The sequence below is a fragment of the Spinacia oleracea genome, chromosome 4 (assembly GCF_020520425.1).
Source record: "Spinacia oleracea cultivar Varoflay chromosome 4, BTI_SOV_V1, whole genome shotgun sequence".
NCBI classification, from domain to species: Eukaryota; Viridiplantae; Streptophyta; class Magnoliopsida; order Caryophyllales; family Amaranthaceae; genus Spinacia; species Spinacia oleracea.
In genome coordinates, this window is record NC_079490.1 from 150156323 (window position 1) to 150177018 (window position 20696).

General features: G+C 42.6%; 1 long non-coding RNA gene across 1 annotated transcript; it reads left to right on the plus strand.

Annotated features, from left to right (window-relative positions):
• Positions 1 to 616: 616 nt before the first annotated feature.
• Positions 617 to 19788, plus strand: LOC130460121 (uncharacterized). Its single transcript, XR_008920057.1, has 2 exons — positions 617 to 1073; positions 19518 to 19788. It is a non-coding gene; the product is annotated as an uncharacterized lncRNA (long non-coding RNA).
• The last annotated feature ends 908 nt before the right edge of the window (positions 19789 to 20696 follow it).

The following is a 20696-nucleotide window of genomic DNA, read 5'->3' on the forward strand; positions in this document are numbered from 1 at the left end:
CGCATCATTTGGTCTCGTCAAGTCTTACTTTCTACCTAATTACCTCAATCGATCCTCTCTTGTATGACCACGTAGGCGCATCATTTGGTCTCGTTAATTCTTACTTTCTACCTAATTACCTCAATTCTCAACCGGCCTTTTCTTGTAAGGTCATGCAGGTGCATCATTTGGTCTCGTCAATTCTTTCTTTCTACCTAATTACCTCAATTCTCAATCGGTCGCTTTATATTCGTCTTATGAATGTGACATTGTTTCACGGTCAACAATAAGTACCATATAAACGTGTAGGTGTAATTGTCGTACTATAGAATTATCCCTTCGATGTACGGTGCATAGTAAGTGCCTTGAAGAGTGTAAAGCAAGTTGTCAACCAATCAATTCCTCTCTCTGCCTAAGATCTTCAAATATCGATATTGATATTGATGCCATCATGACTTATTGTTTTCTTTAGTCCATCTTTTTCAATATCATTTTAACTTCTCTCTTTTGAATTCTGCATAAAGTCACGATTAATCACATCGTGGAATATACTAATATCTCCACTATCTTTCCCTCGATCACCATTAAATAGGTTATATCGAATTAAGACCTCCGTCTTTTTTTCATCCCCAACAAAACTCTTTGGTTCACATCCTTTACATATTAACCTTTCTAACATCTCGCATCTTCATATCTCTAATACAAGCTAGTCTATAATTTTCTTTTTCCAAGCCTTCGTATCAAGAAAGGAGATTATGAAGTCAAAAACTGAAAGAAAAAAAAAGTTACTTAATGACAGATGCAATCACGCATGAAATCTCTCCCTCTTCCTTAGGGGAAGCAATAATAAAAGTTTTTCTAAAATATGACTCCGTTACAAAAAAAGAATACAAAATTATCAAATAGATGTCCTCAAACTTCTGACATTTGCCAAAATCATTTTACTTAATTGATGATTGTCACAAGTAAACGTGATGTAAGTCTAAACAATCTAAAGAAAACATAATATCGTGTTCATCCCTCAAACTCCACACCATCGTTCATCCTTCAAAACTCCACACCGTCGTTTCTCGAGTAGGCGCATGCCTATACATGTAAGTATATTTCCCTCCTGAATTCATGCAGAAAAGTTGAAACTTTCCATAAAAAAATTGCTATTTTTAACACTCTAAGTACAACAAATTCAAGTAATTTCAATAAGCCCCACTAAAAAAGAATTATCAAGGGTAAAATATAGAATAGCTTCACTTTAGTCTCTGGAATTTACCGAATAGATCCGTAAATTCAGGAATTTTATCTTCTTATCGAAATTAAAATTTGGTAGATTTTGGGAATTTGATTTAGTGGGTAATCGAGATCGAATATGTTGGTATTTGGATAAAAGAGTTTCTGTAAGTAATTGGATTTGTGAGAGTATGAAATTGAGTGGAAATGATGTGAGAGCTAAGAATTAGCATACAGAGATATAGTTAATGATGGAGACGAAAGTTTCTAGAACATTGGCTTTTCTCCTTGATTAAAACAATAATATATAATGTTATCCCACTTTTTGGACTAACGACATAAACGTTCTAACGTTTGATCATGTCGTGTCAGCCAGGTCCTGTCGTGTCGCAGGTAAACACAACTCCAGGGAGATACGTCCGACGTAGCATCGTACGACGAGGTATAGCCGACGAAGGACAGGCGACAAAGTACAAGCAACTGAGACACGTCCTCGAGAAACGGGTTGATAAAGATAAGTTGACCTAAAGCCCATGATAGGCAGCGCCGTCAAGCTAGCAAGAACGAGTCCAAGACACACGCGAGAAGCGCGGAAGCAGTTGAAGACTGAAGAAACGTGTGACAAAGATACTCCTATCTTTGTAGGATTTTCTCAACCGATTAGACCGTTGAGAATATCCTATAAAAGGACGAAGATAATGACAAGCAAAGCACGTTCACTCAAGCACTAAAACTCTTAAGCAATAAGCTGTTTCATTATTCATTATTGTACTTGAGATTTTTGATATCGATTCTCAGAAAGAAAAGCATAAACAATCATATAGAATACTTAGTGGATTGATAGCCTCATAGCTATCCGCGGTTTTTTACCTTATTCCTGGGTTTTCCGCGTCAACACTCCTCTGTGTCGTGTCTCTTTATTTGTGTCGTTGATTCTTTGCTTAGTTAGTGTCGACCCTAGCCGAAAGTCGCCCCCATACGAATTTTGGCATAAACAGTTTGGCGCCGTCTGTGGGGACATTAACTAGGTTTTACACAAAAGCACCCCTTTCACCATGACTACTGGAGAGATGACGATCGCAGAGATGAAGGCGGCTTACGAGAAAGCCCAAGCCGAGCTAGCCCAAGAGAGGGCATCCAATGAAACCCTCCAGAAAGAGCTCGAATCTGTAAAGAGCAACAAGCACCAGTCCCGCTACAAAGGTGAGAAGCCAAAAAAGCTAACGTTCGAGATGCCCGATGACTTTGAAGATGTGACCAACGATGAGGAGGAAACCCGTGAGGAAGAAGACAAAGAAGCTCCCGATCCGGTGACCCAACGCCTGAACAAGATGGATGCACGCATGACAAAGCACTATTCCCGCCTGATGAAGTTGATGACCAGGTTCCCCGGGGCACCTACACCAGTGGAGACCGAGCCGACCGACGGGTATGCCGCGTCGCCGTTCTGCGAAGCGATCGCTAGAGTGACAGTTCCGCACACCACTCCGGCTCCCAACCTGGACCACCCTGTACGACGGGACATCCGACCCCTATAGGCACGTCAACTTCTACAAGCAGCGCATGTGGCAGATCGGGATTCCGCACGACCTAGTGGAACCTGTTATGTGCAAATCATTCGGCGGCACCCTTGATGGAGCAGCTTTGGAATGGCTCACGAACGTCCCTCCCAGATCCATCTCCTGTTTGTCCGACCTCATCAACGCCTTCTATCAACAATTCGCCAGCAGTCGCCAGTTAGAAAAACAAACCAGTGATCTCTATCGGTTGGTTCAAGGGCCAACCGAGTCGGTACGCGATTATTTTAACCGTTTTAATTGTGAAAAAATTGGTATAAAAAATTGTGATGTCAGGACTGCTATTGAGGCGTTCAAGAGAGGCCTCATCCCCAATTCGGAGCTATACCGGGAAATAACCAAATACCCCTGTGCAACTTTCGAAGAGGTGCGATCAAGGGCCACCGCCCAGATGCGAATCGAAGACGACGAGGTTATCCGAACAGCATCTCAACGATCAATAGGGGGCAGCAGCGACAGAAGATCGTACACCCCAAGGAACAACAATTGGCGACACCAACCATATGTTCGGCAAAACCAGGTACAAAGTGTCAATCAGTATTATGATACTAACAATTTTTACAGGAACGAGCGGGTCGAACACCCTAACATCTCCGACTACGGCTTCAACGTCGACATTGGAGGTGTGGTGAACGCCCTTCAAAATGTAGGTGGAACAGTCAGATGGCCCCGGAAGAACGACAGACCGGACTCCATGAAGGACATGAGCAAATGGTGCGACTTCCACCGTGACAATGGACACACAACCGAGGAGTGCATCTCCCTCCGAAAGGAAGTCGCGTACCTCCTGAAACAGGGGCATCTAAAGGAACTGTTGAGCGACAAGGGAAAAGAAACATTTTCCAAAGAGCAAAACACCCTGCCCGGCCCAGCGACAAGCAGCGAGCGACCAGACCCACCACCATTCAGTAAAGTGGTAAATGTTATTTCCGGTGGTTCAGATATTTGTGGACTAACCTCTTCTGCAGCTAAAAAAATTAACAGGGGAGAATCTGAGACCGTAGAAGAGGGACAAACCGACGACGAGGTCGCACTACACAGGTCCCTGACCGCAAGGGCTATCACTTTCGACGATTCAGATTCTGTAGATACACAGCGGGAGCACCACGACGGGTTGGTAATATCGCTCCCAATAGGGAACGCATTGATCAAAAGGATACTGGTCGACAACGGAAGCTCAGCCAACGTACTGTTCTTGGAAGCACTACAAGAAATGGGATTAGAAGAGAAAAACATAGTAAGGAGATCAACAGTTCTGGTAGGGTTCAGTGGAGAAGCACTACGGACGGTAGGAGAGATATCGCTGCCTACATACGCAGAAGGCGTCAACATGATGACCGAGTTCAACGTCGTCGATTGTCCATCAGCGTACAACGTCATCCTAGGACGACCATGGATCCACAAAATGAAGGCAGTGCCATCAACATATCACCAATCAATCAAATTTCCAACCAAGTGGGGGGTCATGGAAATCAAAGGGCAGCAAAGGGATGCGAATAAATGTTACGAGACAGCACTGAAACCATCCAAGTCACCCATCTAGCAATTACAGCCAGGGTCGACGTCGGACGACCCCGACGACCAACAAATCGACGAGATAGTACTAGACCAGACAAAGCCAGACTAAGTCATAAGGATCGGAGCCTCACTGCCTGACAACATCAAAAGTCAGATAGTGTCGTTTCTAAGAGAAAACTCGGACTGTTTCGCTTGGTCGCACGAGGACATGACAGGAATCAGCCCAGACGTGATTACCCACAAGCTCAACGTCGACCCCAGCTTCAGACCGGTAAAACAGAAACGACGTAAGTTCGCACCCGAAAGGAATAAAATCATAGACGAAGAAGTCCAAAACCTGATAGATTCAGGGAAGATCAGAGAGGTCAAATATCCAGACTGGTTAGCAAACGTCGTCGTCGTCAGTAAAAAGAACGGAAAATGGAGAGTCTGCATCGACTTCACAGATATCAACAAAGCTTGCCCCAAGGACCCATTCCCTCTGCCGCACATCGACGCCCTGGTCGACGCCACAGCCGGACACGAGCTACTCACATTCATGGACGCCTACTCAGGATACAACCAAATCCTTATGCACCCAGACGACCAGGAAAAAACATCTTTTGTAACGGATAGAGGAATTTATTGTTATAAAGTCATGCCTTTTGGTCTTAAAAATGCAGGTGCGACGTACCAGAGATTAGTCAACAAGATGTTTAAAGACCAACTCGGAGACACAATGGAGGTATACATTGACGACATGCTGGTGAAATCGAGGAAGGCTGACGATCACGTGGAACACTTACGACAATCCTTCGACATACTAAAAAAGTACGGTATGAAACTTAACCCGACTAAATGTTCTTTCGGAGTGTCCGCAGGAAAATTCTTAGGTTACATCGTCACCCAACGAGGAATCGAAGCCAGCCCCGACCAAGTGCGCGCGATCATCAACATTCAATCCCCGCGGAACATAAAAGAGGTACAACGCTTGACAGGGAGAGTGGCGGCACTGAACCGTTTTATATCACGGTCGTCGGACAAATGTCGATTATTTTACGACGTCCTGCGCAAAAACAAGGGGTTTAACTGGTCCGACGACCACGAAGCAGCCCTGCAGAACCTCAAAAAATACATGATGTCGCCGCCCCTCCTATCCAAGCCAAAAGAAGGAGAAGTCTTACAACTCTATTTAGCCGTTAGCTCGACGGCAGTGAGCGCGGTCCTAGCTCGAGAAGACGAAGCACAAAACCTACCCATTTATTACATCAGTAAGTCACTACTGGAAGCAGAGACCAGGTATTCTTCCCTCGAAAAACTCGTTTTAGCACTCGTTACCGCAGCCAAAAAACTAAGGCATTATTTTGAAACTCACCAAATAGTGGTGATGACTAACTATCCAATCAAGTCCGTGATGCGTAGGCCAGAACTGACAGGTCGAATGGAGAAGTGGACAATGGCACTAGGAAGGTTCGACATCAAGTATCAACCAAGGACGGCTGTAAAATCACAGGCCCTAGCAGATTTTGTGGCAGACTTCAGCCCCGACTTAGAGAGGATAGCAGACGACGAAGTCAAACTCATCAACAACATAGAAGGAATATGGACACTCTTCGTCGACGGCTCATCTAACTTTCTGTTAGGTTATGATACATATGACATTACATAGATCATGCGGAAACAACCATTAACCCAGGACAACATATTATTTACACATAATCATATAGCATAATTTAGATGCATACTCTTTGTTGCGTGCCCTCCCTAGCTGCGCCCGAACCGAACAAGAACAAGTCTTTAGGACTCCAAGTGTCGTCCCTCCGTAGATAGTCCACAGCACGTCCGGATCCGCCTTAAGATTGACCAACTAGAATCGCCCTTAAGGTACTAGAAAATTTCGGCACTTTTATGAGCAAGATGTGTGTTTTAATTTTCTCTCAAAAAACTCACTTTTGAATACTTTGAAACTTCTTATAAATTGTGAGCCCTAGCCTCATATTTATAGGGGTATGGAAAAGGAATCGAAATCCTATTCAGATACAAATTAATTAAACCTAGAATCCTACAAGAACTCTAATTTAATTAATTTATCAAATAGAATTAGGAATTTAATCATTAACCGAACTCTGCATGTTTTAGGAAACGTGCACGAACACAAACACTTGCACACACACGCACGGCTGCCACGATGGGCCCCATGCGTGCGCGCGAGCAGCAGCCCACGCAGCGCCCGCGCGCGCTGCGCGCTGCGCGTGCTGTGCACGCTGTGCGCGCTGCGCAGCCTGCTGGGCCTGGCCTTGCGCTGGGCCTGGCGTGGCTGTTTGTGCGGCGCGCTTGGCTTGCTGGGCGATGGCCTGGCTTCGTGCTGGGCCTCGTCCGGCAGGCCTCGTCCGATGCTTATTCGTACGATGCGCTTCCGATTAAATTTTCCGATTCCGGAATTCATTTCCGATACGAACAATATTTAATATTTCCGATTCCGGAATTAATTTCCGTTTCGAACAAATATTTAATATTTCCGTTTCCGGAATTATTTTCCGATTCCGGTAATATTTCCGATTCTGACAATATTTCCGTTTCCGGCAATATTTCCGATTCTGGCAATATTTCCATTTCCGATAATATTTTCCGATACGTACCATCTTTCCGTTTCCGGCAACATCTACGACTTGGATAATATTTATATTTCCGATACGATCCATATTTCCGTTTCCGGCAATATCATCGTTTCCGGAGTATTCATTTCTTGTCTGTGACGATCTTAGCTCCCACTGAAACCAAGATCCGTCGGTTCCGAATATTCATAGATGGAGTATTTAATGCCATTAAATACTTGATCTGTTTACGTACTATTTGTGTGACCCTACGGGTTCAGTCAAGAGTAAGCTGTGGATTAATATCATTAATTCCACTTGAACTGAAGCGGCCTCTAGCTAGGCATTCAGCTCACTTGATCTCACTGAATTATTAACTTGTTAATTAATACTGAACCGCATTTATTAGACTTTAACATAGAATGCATACTTGGACCAAGGGCATTATTTCCTTCAGTCTCCCACTTGTCCTTAGGGACAAGTGTGCATTTCCTAATTCCTTTGTCGCTCGATGCTTGCTCTTGAACATAAGGTAAGAGTTGTCATCCTTATTACGTCCAGAGGTGTTCCTCGGTTTCAGAGTTCAACTGATCAAATAAACAGATAATCATAGCCTATGATTCATCCGAGCACGGCCATGCATTTCACAGTTTCTAGCTCTCCGAGTGGCCTTGTACAACTTTTAAGCATCTCATCCCGATTTATGGGAGGACAATCCCAATCTTGCGATCTTGAGATTAGACTTCGTTTGATAGGTGATTACCTGAGCGTTGCCTTTATAGCCTCCTTTTACGGTGCGACGGTTGGTCAACGTCAAAGCAACCAGTTCTCAAACAAGTAATCTCAAATCACTCAGGTATTGAGGATTTAGTGTCTAATAATTTAATGAAATTTACTCATGACAGATTTTCATCTCTTACAGTAAAGTTTCATAGGTCTTGTCCGATACTAGTCTTCCCAAAGTAAGTATCTATGCAAATGATTATGACATTGCCATGTCCACATAGTTCAAGAAACAGAACTACTAGTCATCTTGCATTCTAATCGTCTAACGTTTTCTATGCGTCCAATTTTATAGAAAACTCTGATTAGGGACCATTTTCAACCTTTGACATTCAAGTTCACTTGATAGACATTTCTTAGTCACAGGACTGGTCCTGACAGTCTATCTTGAATATATCGTCAAATTGAAGGGACTCATCATTTAATAAACCACAAATTAAATGGAAAAATGAATTCATTTCATTTATTGTGAATGATTAACCAATAATGTTTTACAAAGATTTAAACTCTAAAACTTTAAAACATTAAACAGAGACATCAAAGCCATTCTCCAATATGCTTGATTCCCATAGCTGCAGTGTGCGAGTTGTGCTTCGCCTGCGGCAGAGGTTTAGTTAATGGATCTGATATGTTGTCATCAGTTCCAATTTTGCTTATCTCGACTTCTTTTCTTTCAACGAACTCGCGTAGAAGGTGAAATCTACGAAGTACATGCTTGACTCTCTGGTGGTGTCTAGGCTCTTTTGCCTGTGCAATAGCTCCGTTATTATCACAATACAGGGCTATTGGTCCTTTAATGGAGGGGACTACACCAAGTTCTCCTATGAACTTCCTTAGCCATATAGCTTCCTTTGCTGCTTCATGTGCAGCAATGTACTCCGCTTCAGTTGTAGAATCCGCAATGGTGCTTTGCTTAGCACTTTTCCAGCTTACTGCTCCTCCGTTGAGGCAGAAGACAAACCCAGACTGTGATCTAAAATCATCTTTGTCGGTTTGGAAACTTGCGTCCGTATAGCCTTTAACAATTAATTCATCATCTCCACCATAGACCAGGAAGTCATCTTTGTGCCTTTTCAGGTACTTCAGAATATTCTTGGCAGCAGTCCAATGCGCCTCTCCTGGGTCTGACTGGTATCTGCTCGTAGCACTGAGTGCGTACGCAACATCTGGGCGTGTACATATCATAGCATACATTATTGAACCAATCAATGATGCATATGGAATCCCATTCATTCGTCTACGCTCATCAAGTGTTTTTGGGCACTGAGTCTTGCTTAGAGTCATTCCATGAGACATAGGTAGGTAGCCTCGCTTGGAGTCCGCCATCTTGAACCTATCAAGCACCTTATTGATATAAGTGCTTTGACTAAGTCCAATCATCTTTTTAGATCTATCTCTGTAAATCTTGATGCCCAATATGTACTGTGCTTCTCCTAAATCCTTCATCGAAAAACATTTCCCAAGCCAAATCTTGACAGAGTTCAACATAGGAATGTCATTTCCGATAAGCAATATGTCGTCGACATATAATACTAGGAAAGCAATTTTGCTCCCACTGACCTTCTTGTATACACAAGATTCGTCCGCGTTCTTGATGAAACCAAAGTCACTGACTGCTTCATCAAAACGTATATTCCAGCTCCTGGATGCCTGCTTCAATCCGTAGATTGATTTCTTTAGCTTGCATACCTTTTTAGCATTCTTTGGATCCTCAAAACCTTCAGGCTGTGTCATAAACACAGTTTCTGTTAAAACGCCGTTTAAGAAAGCAGTTTTGACATCCATCTGCCATATTTCGTAATCGTAATATGCAGCGATTGCTAACATTATTCGAATAGACTTTAGCATTGCAACTGGTGAAAAGGTTTCATCGTAATCCACACCGTGGACTTGCCTGTAACCTTTTGCGACCAATCTAGCTTTGAAAACTTCAAGTTTCCCATCCTTGTCCTTTTTCAGTTTGAAAACCCATTTGCTTCCAATGGCTTGGTAGCCATCTGGCAAATCGACCAAATCCCATACTTGGTTTTCAGACATGGAGTCTAATTCAGATTGCATGGCTTCTTGCCACTGCTTGGAGCTAGGGCTCGTCATAGCTTGCTTGTAAGTCGCAGGTTCATCACTTTCAAGTAATAGAACGTCATAGCTCTCGTTCGTCAAAATACCTAAGTACCTTTCCGGTTGAGATCTATATCTTTGCGATCTACGCGGGGTAACATTTCTAGATTGACCATGATTCTCACCAGATTCTTCTAAAGATCTCTGAGTTTCATCCTGAATGTCATCTTGAGCATTCTCTAGAGTTTGTTGTTCGACTCGAATTTCTTCGAGGTCTACTTTTCTCCCACTTGTCATTTTGGAAATGTGATCCTTCTCCAAAAAGACACCATCTCGAGCAACAAACACTTTGTTCTCAGATGTATTGTAGAAGTAATACCCCTTTGTTTCCTTTGGATAGCCCACAAGGATACATTTGTCAGATTTTGGATGAAGTTTGTCTGAAATTAATCGTTTGACGTATACTTCACATCCCCAAATCTTAAGAAAAGACACATTTGGAGGCTTTCCAAACCATAATTCGTATGGAGTCTTTTCGACAGCTTTAGACGGAGCTCTATTTATAGTGAGTGCAGCTGTATTTAGTGCATGTCCCCAAAATTCTAATGGAAGTTCGGCCTGACCCATCATTGACCTGACCATGTCTAGCAAGGTTCTGTTCCTCCGTTCTGACACACCGTTCCATTGTGGTGTTCCAGGAGGAGTCAATTCTGATAGAATTCCACATTCTTTCAGATGGTCATCAAATTCATAGCTCAGATATTCACCGCCTCTATCAGACCGCAGTGCCTTAATCTTCTTGCCTAATTGATTCTCTACTTCACTCTGAAATTCCTTGAATTTGTCAAAGGATTCAGACTTATGCTTCATTAGGTAGACATAACCATACCTACTGAAGTCATCAGTGAAAGTGATAAAGTAGCTGAAACCACCTCTAGCATTTGTACTCATTGGTCCACATACATCTGTATGGATTAAACCCAATAGTTCATTTTCTCTTTCTCCAACTTTAGAGAAAGGTTGCTTTGTCATTTTGCCAAGTAAACATGATTCGCATTTACCATAATCCTCTAAGTCAAATGGCTCTAGAATTCCTTCCTTTTGAAGTCTTTCTAAGCGTTTCAAGTTTATATGACCTAATCGACAATGCCACAGATAGGTGAGATCTGAATCATCCTTTTTGGCCTTTTTGGTATTTATGTTATATACTTGTTTGTCGTGATCTAATAAATAAAGTCCATTGACTAATCTAGCAGATCCATAAAACATCTCTTTATAATAAAACGAACAACTATTGTTTTTTATTAAAAAGGAAAATCCCTTAGCATCTAAGCAAGAAACTGAAATGATGTTTTTAGTAAGACTTGGAACATGGAAACATTCTTCCAGTTCCAAAACTAGCCCGGAGGGCAACGACAAATAGTAAGTTCCTACGGCTAATGCAGCAATCCGTGCTCCATTTCCCACTCGTAGGTCGACTTCACCCTTGCTTAACTTTCTACTTCTTCTTAGTCCCTGTGGATTGGAACATAAGTGTGAGCCACAACCTGTATCTAATACCCAAGAAGTTGAATTAGCAAGTATACAGTCTATAACGAAAATACCTGAAGATGGAACGACTGTTCCGTTCTTCTGATCTTCCTTTAGCTTCAAGCAATCTCTCTTCCAATGCCCCTTCTTCTTGCAGTAGAAGCATTCGGATTCAGAAGTGGGTTGACTGACCTTCCTCTTTGCAGATTTGGCGCCAGTTTGCTTAGTTGGGCTGGCCTTGTTGCCACCTTTCTTAGCATTCCTCTTCTTTCCAGATTTCTTGAACTTGCCCCCACGCACCATAAGCACATCCTGCTTATCACTTTTGAGCGTCTTTTCAGCGGTCTTCAGCATACCGTGAAGCTCAGTGAGCGTTTTGTCCAGACTATTCATACTGTAGTTCAGTTTGAACTGATCATACCCGCTATGAAGAGAATGTAGGATGGTGTCTATAGCCATTTCCTGAGAAAATTGCTGATCCAGCCGACTCATATTCTCAATGAGTCCAATCATTTTGAGAACATGTGGACTTACGGGCTCGCCTTTCTTAAGCTTGGTCTCAAGAATTTGCCTATGAGTCTCGAATCTTTCGACTCGAGCCAGATCTTGGAACATGTTCTTCAACTCACTGATGATTGTGAAAGCATCTGAGTTGATGAACGTTTTCTGCAGATCCGCACTCATGGTGGCGAGCATTAGACATTTCACATCCTTGTTGGCATCAATCCAACGATTGAGGGCTGCCTGAGTGACCCCGTCGCCTGCAGCTTCGGGCATCGCCTCATCCAGGACATACTCCTTTTCTTCCTGCATAAGAACTATTTGCAAGTTCCTTTGCCAGTCAAGGAAGTTTTTCCCGTTCAACTTCTCCTTTTCGAGAATTGATCGAATGTTGAATGAATTGTTGTTTGCCATATTAAAAACTACAATTGAAAAGAATAAACAAATAAATAACCATTCACAGTTTCTCTTAATAAACTTAAATTCTAGCATACATGCATAATTCAATGTTTATTAAGCATTTTATTCAAGTTATGTGTTCCGGCAGGTGTGAATAAAATGATTCCAAGATCCTAAAATCATTGAAGAACTAAGCACAGTTTGTCGACTTAATCCTAGAACATCTTAGGTAAGCAAAAGCCTTTTGCTAATAGTCTAGAAACTATTCTTGGTTGATAGGTACGTCTAAGAACTTATTAGGTAAACCTATCGAATTTGCCACGACATAAAAGGACTCCTTACTTATATCGTTGAGTTTCACCAAAACTAACATGTACTCACAATTATTTGTGTACCTTGCCCCTTTAGGACCAATAAGTAACACCTCGCTGAGCGAAAACTATTACTAGATTGATGTAAAGGATATCCAAGCAAGTGTATATTTTGGCATGGTACCTTTTAACTCAATTTTTAAGTTTGGAACTTAAGGCTCTTACTATGTTGGTTAGATTTTAAGTGAACTAAAATCCTTAATCATGCAACATAATCAAGCTTTTGATCTCATGCATTTTAAGACATATTTAAAACAATAAATAACTTAAAACATGCATAAGATAAATGTGATCTAGTATGGCCCGACTTCATCTTGAAGCTTTGACTTCAAAGTCCGTCTTGAAAATCTCCGTGGGAGGCACCATTTTCTTCAAATAGGATAAGTTATAACTAATTACAACTATTTGATGGTACGCAGACCATATTTAAATTGAAAAATAACTTTGGTACTTTAGACCAATTACATTCAAATTAATGGTACGCAGACCATATTTTCTATCCTATTTGGGCCATACTAGTCACTTCATAACCTGCAAAACAGTACATATACAATATATACCATTCACCCATTCATTATCATGAATGGCCCACATAGCTGGTTAGTAAAACACATTATGCATCACGTAAACATTTGCAGCAATTAATCAAGGGCACCAATAATCTACCAATTATTCAGTCCTTATTAATTCTAATCAAGTTGTTTTAACCTTAAGGATTTGTAGACCTAATCAAGAGTTTATGACTAAAAAGCGCTCCCACTTAAACCAATAAATTTATATGCTTTACTAATTTTAAACATAAAAATGTATTTCTAGTCCAACCGGAAACATACAAATTTAATTAAAATTTAAAGCTCATATCAATTTATAATTGAATCCAAAAGTTTAATTTAATTTCAGTCGTATTTAAATTAATTCATGATTTTAATTTTAGTAAAATAATTAGAATAAATAAAATTTATTATAATTACAATATTCAAAATTAAAATCCAAGAAAATAATTTAAATTATTAATTTTAAAATTAATTAAAATTACGTGAACTGAAATTTTCAAGTTAAACATTCAAAACGATCTTTAATTGTAACGCAAACACCCTACGCGTTGCACGCCCATGGGCCGCACGCACACAGCCATTGCTGGCCATGTGCGCGCAGCCCATGCGCTCGTCGCATAGCTGCTGCATCCCCATCGCAAGCCTCCGCACGCATTGGTGCTCGCTGCGCGCGCCAGCGCTCATCGCACGCGAGCTATCGCTCGCAGTGCGCGCGCGACATCGCTCGCTGGGCGCGCGACATCGCTCGCTGGGCGCGCGACATCGCTCGCTGGGCGCGCGAGCCATCGCTCGCTGGGCGCGCGACATCGCTCGCTGGGCGGGCGACATCGCTCGCTGTGCGCGCGAGCAATGCTGGCTGTGCGCGCGAGTCCTCGCTCGTTGTGCGCGCGAGCAATGCTGGGCGCAGCGCTCGTGGCACGCGAGCTTGCGCTCGCTGTGCGCGAAGCTGCGCGCTCTTGTGCGAGGCAGCGCGCGTTGTGGCGCAGCTCGCTTGCTGCCCACACGCGACTGCCTTGGCTCGCCCTTCGCCCATGCCCATTCGTCCATTGCTCGTGGCATACGACACAAGGCAGGGTTGCTGCCTTGTGCTCGTGCACTATGCCCTTGCTCATTGCATTCGTGCCGCACGGGCGACGAGCTCCCTTGCTCGTCGTCGCATGCCCGCATTATACAACACCCCTTAAGGGTAACACGAAGCGTCCATTGCTTCGTGCGTGCAAGTTTTATGAACGAATCGCATAAAAATTTAAAATTTATATTTAAAATTAATGACAAATTAATAAATAATATTAATTTCATAATTTTAGGGCGAAAAATCAAAAATTTATTATCCAATTGATTTCCGATTGTTATGGATTCAAGTCTAGGTCATAAAAATTTAAAATTTATCATAAATTTACAATTTTTATGGTGGTTTTTAATCATAGGCTTCTAATTAAATTACAATTAATTATGAAAATCAAATTAATTCTAAATATTCTAATTTTCAACAAATTAATCATAATTACAAATTAGATTGCATAATTAACAAGACTAGGCATTCAAACTTGTTAAACATATGCAGTAGGTCAATCAAAAATTCAAGATTTATCAACAAGAATCGCAAATATTTAATTTAACATCTTAAATTTACGAAATTTTGCATTCGAAAAACTAAAACCTTCGAAAAGTCATAGTTAGGCTTCGAATTTGAGAATTCTGGGTTCGGCAGAAAAAAAAAATTTTTTCAAAATTTTAGAATGCCTTTTACATGCGGAATTTACACAAAAATCACTCAATTCGGATGAGTAACGAAGAAACTGCCGAAAAACTGCGTACGTATAATTAAATAAACGCAATTTGCAATTAATTAACAATTACGAAAATTAATCACCCCTTTTAATTCTTGCAAATTTGTAATATTTAACCATGTTTATGCAATTTAGATTATGAAAATAATAAGGGGCTCGTGATACCACTGTTAGGTTATGATACATATGACATTACATAGATCATGCGGAAACAACCATTAACCCAGGACAACATATTATTTACACATAATCATATAGCATAATTTAGATGCATACTCTTTGTTGCGTGCCCTCCCTAGCTGCGCCCGAACCGAACAAGAACAAGTCTTTAGGACTCCAAGTGTCGTCCCTCCGTAGATAGTCCACAGCACGTCCGGATCCGCCTTAAGATTGACCAACTAGAATCGCCCTTAAGGTACTAGAAAATTTCGGCACTTTTATGAGCAAGATGTGTGTTTTAATTTTCTCTCAAAAAACTCACTTTTGAATACTTTGAAACTTCTTATAAATTGTGAGCCCTAGCCTCATATTTATAGGGGTATGGAAAAGGAATCGAAATCCTATTCAGATACAAATTAATTAAACCTAGAATCCTACAAGAACTCTAATTTAATTAATTTATCAAATAGAATTAGGAATTTAATCATTAACCGAACTCTGCATGTTTTAGGAAACGTGCACGAACACAAACACTTGCACACACACGCACGGCTGCCACGATGGGCCCCATGCGTGCGCGCGAGCAGCAGCCCACGCAGCGCCCGCGCCCGCGCGCGCTGCGCGCTGCGCGTGCTGTGCGCGCTGTGCGCGCTGCGCAGCCTGCTGGGCCTGGCCTTGCGCTGGGCCTGGCGTGGCTGTTTGTGCGGCGCGCTTGGCTTGCTGGGCGATGGCCTGGCTTCGTGCTGGGCCTCGTCCGGCAGGCCTCGTCCGATGCTTATTCGTACGATGCGCTTCCGATTAAATTTTCCGATTCCGGAATTCATTTCCGATACGAACAATATTTAATATTTCCGATTCCGGAATTAATTTCCGTTTCGAACAAATATTTAATATTTCCGTTTCCGGAATTATTTTCCGATTCCGGTAATATTTCCGATTCTGACAATATTTCCGTTTCCGGCAATATTTCCGATTCTGGCAATATTTCCATTTCCGATAATATTTTCCGATACGTACCATGTTTCCGTTTCCGGCAACATCTACGACTTGGATAATATTTATATTTCCGATACGATCCATATTTCCGTTTCCGGCAATATCATCGTTTCCGGAGTATTCATTTCTTGCCTGTGACGATCTTAGCTCCCACTGAAACCAAGATCCGTCGGTTCCGAATATTCATAGATGGAGTATTTAATGCCATTAAATACTTGATCCGTTTACGTACTATTTGTGTGACCCTACGGGTTCAGTCAAGAGTAAGCTGTGGATTAATATCATTAATTCCACTTGAACTGAAGCGGCCTCTAGCTAGGCATTCAGCTCACTTGATCTCACTGAATTATTAACTTGTTAATTAATACTGAACCGCATTTATTAGACTTTAACATAGAATGCATACTTGGACCAAGGGCATTATTTCCTTCACTTTCGTGGTGCAGGTTTAGGCGTCGTACTAAAGTCTCCACAAGGGGACATGATAGCACAGGCAATCTGCTGCGATTTCAAGGCAACTAACAACGAAGCAGAATACGAGGCGCTAATCGCCGGAATGACATTAGCTATGGAATTAGGGGCAAGCGGACTCAACATCTTCAGCGACTCACAACTAATCGTCAACCAGATTAACGGCGACTACGAAGCTAAAGACCTAAAAATGACCTTGTATCTCGAGAAAGCAAAAGAGTTAACTTCCAAATTCAAACCCTTCTCCATCAAACAAGTCCCAAGAGACCTAAACACGCAAGCCGACGCCCTTGCCAACCTAGGATCCGCACTCAGAAAATCACCATTCTCGACCATACCTCTAGTACACCTACTGTCGCCCGCCGTCGAAAAAGACATACCACAAGACGCCAGCCTCGTCCTATCAACCTTAAACACGGACAGTTGGACCAAACCCATCTTCGATTACCTAAAGCACGAAACTCTACCCGACGACAAGCTAGACGCCAGAAAGATACTTTTCAAAGCTTCACGATATGTTATTTTGCAGGACGTACTATTTAAACGATCCGCAAACGGAATGTTGATGCGATGTGCCGAAGAGATCGAATGGGAAACACTATTGAAACAATACCACGAAGGAGAATGCGGAGGACACGAAGGAGGACGAAGCTTATCAACCAGAATCAAAAGAAATGGATACTATTGGCCAACAATGCTTAAGGACGCCATGAGGTACGTATCCAAGTGCGACAAGTGCCAACGACACGCAGGTATGACACATAAACCATCCGAATTCTTGCATCCAACCCTAACTCCGTGGCCTTTCATGAAATGGGGGATGGACATCGTTGGCAAATTGCCCGTCGCCCCAGGACAAAAGGTCTTCATGTTAGCCCTAACAGATTATTTTTCCAAGTGGATAGAAGCAGGTGCATTCCAACAAGTAAGGGACAAAGAGGTATGCTCGTTCATATGGACTAACATAATATGCAGGTTCGGAATACCGTGAGAAATCATCTGCGACAACGGATCACAATTCATCAGCGACAAGACAAGAGCTTTCTGCAAAACATGGAACATCGAGCTAAAGACGTCGACGCCCAGATACCCCCAAGCAAACGGACAGGCGGAATCCAGGAACAAAACGATCATCGCGTCGCTGAAAAAGCGGTTGGACGACAAGAAGGGGCGATGGGCAGAAGAATTGCCATCCATCCTATGGGCCAACAGGACGACGCCTAGGACGGCGACGGGACAGACTCCCTTCTCACTCGTTTACGGGTGCGAAGCGGTACTTCCCCCTGAAGTGACGCTGCCCAGTGCACGATATGGACTCATGAGGCCAGAGCAAAACGACGTAGAACTCGGCGAAAACCTCGACAACACAGAAGATCTCAGGGAAGCAGCATTGATAAGGATGGCGTCACAACAACAAATCGTGGCAAAATGCTTCAACAAAAATGTCAAAGTGAAAATGTTCAAAGAAGGAGATTGGGTACTACGCAAAGTATTTCAAAACACGAAAGAATTAAACGCGGGTAAGTTAGCACCAGCTTGGGAAGGACCGTACTTGATCGACAAAATCGTCGGAAAGGGGGCATACAGACTCATTACCAAAGATGGCAAGTCGGTCCCCCGAAGCTGGAACGCAACACATCTTAAACTCTACCATTTTTGAAATCCCGTCGTAACCAATTTTATCAGTCGTCGTATCGTCGTCTTTACTTTTCTTTATCGTTTTATTTTAAAAACCATTACTGACTTAGGCATCGGAGGGCCGTTGGCATCCCCAACGGCCAATCCTCCTAGCGACCCCTGTTTTCTTTTGCAGAATGCAAGACGCACGACGAATGACATCCATAAGCAACAACGTACGACTCAGAACGAGATCGCAAGAGACAACGAACTAACAACGCAGGTATGATTTTACACATCAGTCAGTTCAATACTTATTACTTGCAAAGCATCTGCTACACGAAACTAAGACATCAAAACGCAACGGGATAACCATAAAGAACAAACGACTAAGGAAAAGAAAAACAAACTTAACACACACGACGCGCGACCCCTAAGGCCACGACTTCCGAAATTCAAACACTAAACATTATCCAAACACCGCGTCGCCACTACCGACGACGAATAAAAACATTCCAAACACAGAAACAAAACACAAGTCATCCAAAACCACCTCGTCGTCGCCATCGACGACGAGTAAAGAAGTTCACCAACAAAACACAAAAACCAACAGAAATTCGATAACTACAAACTATTACATCCCTTCTTCCTGAGTAGATACCACGGCTTCCTGCTCCGGCTCTTGCTCTGGGGGCACGACTGGCACCTCCACCGACGCCACGTCCAACGTCTCGTCCTGAGAAACGACGACGAGGGCCTCCTCTTCGCACCCAACAGCTAAAACCTCCCCCTCTTGGTCCGGAACAGGCGCACTCACCACCAACAAAGTCGCATCCACCTCCGTCGCCTCAGTACTAGCAGTGTCAGCCGTCTTCGCCAACTCCTCCGAATCCACCACAGGCACCGACAGGTCAGCCATGGTACCGCCATTAGCCAGATAGTCATCCACCTCCTTTTGACACGGCCAAAGGCTAGTCTCCCCAATCAGGCAGGAATACATCATCTGCGCCCGCGTCCTCCATATAGCGAGAGCCTCGACGTCCTTCGCCTCCTCCTGCAGGGCGTCGTACAAGCTCCTCAATCCATCAAACTCCTCCGTCGTCGAGGTCAACTCCCCCTTCACTTTCTCCAGATCTTTAGCCACGTCGGCTAACTGCTTATCCTTGGGTTTTCCGCGTCAACACTCCTCTGTGTCGTGTCTCTTTATTTGTGTCGTTGATTCTTTGCTTAGTTAGTGTCGACCCTAGCCGAAAGTCGCCCCCATACGAAATTTGGCATAAACATATAATATTATAATATTGATAAAATAAATTCTCCGTATTGTGTAGTTCCGGTGTTTGATTAAAATAATTGCCAGGAGATTTTTTGATAAAAAAATAATATTACAATATTGATAAATAATTCTTCGTATGTGTAGTTCTGGAGCTTTATAATGGACGAAAACGAATATCAAAGTATGCAAGATCGAAGGCTGAAATGGGCGGAGGAGTGCACGTGGTGAAGCAAATATATTACAAGTAAAAGAAAAAAAAGTAAAACACACTATTTTATTGTTTAATTTATGTATTTTGATACTACAATTTAGATTTTTCAATGTGTAAGGACATGAATTATTAAATTATTCACAAACTTTTAGAAAGGCCGATCTACGATAATATATTGTAAGGCGGCCTAAAAGAGGAAGGTTATCCGCACCTATTCTGTTCTTTTAGTTACCCTTATTAATGTTATAAATTTTCTTTATTGTAGTTACGTTACCTTATTTTCAAGGCTATTAGCTCAAAGGGTAGAGCTGTCAAAACGGTTACTCGAGTCGGGTCCGGGTCTGGTCATCTTGGGTCTCGGGTCATGATATGGTCGGGTCGTGTCGGGTTATTTATCACCCGGGTGCAGGTCGGGTTCAGGTCGGGTTCGGTCAGGTTGATTATTTGTCGGGTTATGTCGGGTTATTTTTTCATTTCGGTATAAGTCGGGTTCGGGTCGGGTTTGGTCGGGTCTTTTTCTAGCCGGGTACAATTTCGGGTTCGGGTCTTAACGAGTCGGGTTTGAGTCAGACTTGTAGCAGTCAAATTCGGATCGGATAATTATTAGGTCGGTTAAAATTCAGGTGAGGTTCACTATCGGACACGAGTTAAGACCGAGTCTGATAACTATCAGGTCTAGTCAAGTTTTAACCTTATAATTAACTTTTATAAATTTGGTTAAATTTGGTTTAAAGCTTTTCACTTGTTCTAGATTAGGTAATTATAAAAGATAATATTAACTTGATTAAAGTTATTATTTAGTTAGGTCAATGACAAATCGGGTTGTCAACAGGTCGCGTAAAATCAGGTAACTCGTTGTCACGAGTTGGGTCAATAACATGCTTCATCGGGTTATAATCGATTTCAGGTTGACATCGGGTCGGGTGTTGAATCGGGTTCGGGTCATTTTCCGGTCGGGTGTCAGGTTCGGGTCCGGGTCATGAATTAACGGGTCGAAATCGGTCGTCGGTTTTAACGGGTTGGATACGGTCGGGTTACGGGTTTCATATTTTAACAACATTTCGGGTATCGGGTCGGGTCCGGGTCCTTAAAAGTACAGGTCGGTTCAGGTC